General features: G+C 34.0%; 1 non-coding gene across 1 annotated transcript; it reads left to right on the top strand.

Moving 5' to 3' along the window:
- The first annotated feature begins 2,024 nt into the window (after window positions 1-2,024).
- LOC134545261 (5S ribosomal RNA) lies at window positions 2,025-2,143 on the top strand. The gene has a single exon (XR_010078390.1). It is a non-coding gene; the product is annotated as a 5S ribosomal RNA (ribosomal RNA).
- The last annotated feature ends 613 nt before the right edge of the window (window positions 2,144-2,756 follow it).

Below are 2,756 nucleotides of genomic sequence, written 5' to 3'. Positions count from 1 at the left end.
ATATTTTCATTAAAAAAAGTCTTTAAGACGCATGGTTTACTGGCTGAGATATATATATATATATTTTTTTTTTTGCTTACTTCTGTGGTCATTAGTACATTGCTACAAATATATTTATATATATAAAAAAATAAATAAAAAAATCCTTTCTATTTAATTTAGTTAGATCATATATCAATATTAATGGCAAAGACCAGTTGCATCGATTCACTTTGAAAATAATTCCATTTGTGCTAAAACTGGACACAGTAAAAAAAAAAAAAAAAAAAAAAAATATATATATACACACACACACACACACATAATTCGAATTCATATTATGCTTAACTGCGTTTGAATTTGCAATCATGCACAAGATGTTTTGTACTTCGAAGTAAAAACAACATAATGTACTATTTAACTACCCACAGTACAAATGGATCCAAAAAAAAAGTGAATTTTCATGCAGACGAAAATGCTTACATTTATTCTATTTATATTAAGTACCCATTACTAACAGCTTATACTGGGTGGAATACAACAGTTGACATGATTTTACTTATATGGCAATTTAATATTTAACCAAAATTAATGGTAAACTAATATTTTAAAGTGTCATTTATGGCCCCTTACCTTCAGCATGTTTGCTTCCTTGCACACAAACGAGGACAAACACATCACCCAACTGAAAAAAAAAAAAAAATTTCACTTGCATCACAAATAATTTAAAATTTTTCACCACATGAAGTAAATATTTCGCAATAAAAAAAAATATAGCCCTAGGACTCGTGTGCACACCTTTTCTTCCCCACATCGCACACGCAAACAAAACTTCCAAATTATTACAAAATCACTCGATTATTATACATACATAAACACACATGTATTTTCCGAATAAGTGAGAAATGCAGGCCGATGAAAGTCAAATTTCGTTTCGGAAATTAAATCTCGCACAACTACCGACACATAACCAAACTTGCGTACATTTACATAGCATTAACCCTCTAAATAATAAACAAATGAAAGCAGAAAAAACAACATCGCTACCCACCGCGCGCGCTCCTGGCGGCGGGAGTAGGAACTACTTTGCACACAGACCGACATAGCCCCCTGCCAAAAACAGTAAAATAAATAATATATATAAGTCTTTTGGCGGGAAAAAATTTCTCAACCGCCTGGGAGCACCCTAGTGTGTGCCTGTCTTTAGGTTATGTTACTTTTAACTTCATTTTCTACAGGCAGACGCGAGGGTGCTCGCCCATTATTTTTATTTTTTTAAATTCTTTCCTACCTTTGGTGTGCCATGCAAGAATTTATCGTCAAAATGGCGGCCCCGAGTGCAAATTTCTCGTCTGCACTGCTGGCTGGATGATTATGTGATGTTTTGAAGGAGGGTGTTTTTTTTTTTGTTTGGATTTTGTGTGAGGGGGGGAGGGGGCTGGGCTAGCTTTTTTTTTTTTTTAAATTTTCTAAACATTCATCTCTTATGTAACAGTGTTCAGCATTAAAAAATTTAAAAGAAGAGGCACTTACTCATCAATTTCAAAACAGCCTATGAAGAAAAATAAAAAAAATTTAAATTCATTCCAGTTTTATACATTCATGATTTGATCACATGTATAACTTTTCTTTTTTATTACCTTATTTAATTTTATTATTATTACTACTATTGCTGCTACAACCTAGAAGATACCTCAGTGATACTAATACCTGCTGGTAAAGTTAAAGGTTTCACCTTTCTTTCTTTAAACATATCACAATACCTTTCTTGAGTTAAATATTATCTAATGGCTTTAAGAAGTTATGGTAATGTTCATCAGTTATAGAGTGTGGGTTTGTGTGTGTGTGTGAGAGTGTATTTTGAAGAGGGCTTTGGTGGTTGGGATGGTGAGGGTGGTGGGTGTTGTGTGTGGGGAGGGGGGGGGGGGGGGGGAAGTAAAAGAGTGTTCATTACACGATTTCTCCTGTTGTTTGTAACAATCACACCTGGTATAGCTATTTCGAGTGGCAAATACAAACTGCAAAAAAAAAACATCTATATCATTGCCAACGGCCATATCACGATGAACACACCGGTTCTCGTCCGATCACCGAAGTTAAGCATCGTCGAGCGTGGTTAGTACTTAGATGGGTGACCGCTTGGGAACACCACGTGCCGTTGGCACTACTATTTTGCACCCTACAGAAAAAAATTTTTTTTTAAAAATTTCAATTTTAAATTTTTTTTTCCCCCACAATCACCACATTTCCCCCCCCCCCCCCCCCTAACACACACACACACACACACTCACTCTCTATCAATCAATCAATCAATCAATCAATCAATCAATCAATCAATCACTCACTCACTCACCCACCCAGCAGCAGCTGTGAATCTTTGCATGTGTATACCTCATACAAAATTCAAAGTGAAAAAATAAATAGATAAGTGTATATGTATGTATGTATGTATGTATGTATGTATGTATGTATGTATGTATGTATGTATGTATGTATGTATATATGTATATATATATATATATATATATATATATATATATATATATATACATATATATATATATATATAAACACACACACACACACCTATTTTGAAGTTTCTCTGTTTCAGTGGGCAGTTATGTATAATAATGAGAGATTCAAAAAGACGTTGATAACAATGTCATCAATGCCTGTTTAGTGTGCTCATTTGTTGGATGGTCGGCAGCAATACTAGAGGTGGTACAGCTGTAACCTGTAAAATTGTACCTGCAATGTGTTGTGTATGGAAAAAAATA

Source organism: Bacillus rossius, unplaced genomic scaffold (genome assembly GCF_032445375.1).
Source record: "Bacillus rossius redtenbacheri isolate Brsri unplaced genomic scaffold, Brsri_v3 Brsri_v3_scf65, whole genome shotgun sequence".
Classification (NCBI taxonomy): Eukaryota; Metazoa; Arthropoda; class Insecta; order Phasmatodea; family Bacillidae; genus Bacillus; species Bacillus rossius.
Note: the sequence above shows the minus strand (reverse complement) of the source record. Positions and strands in the feature narration are given on the sequence as shown.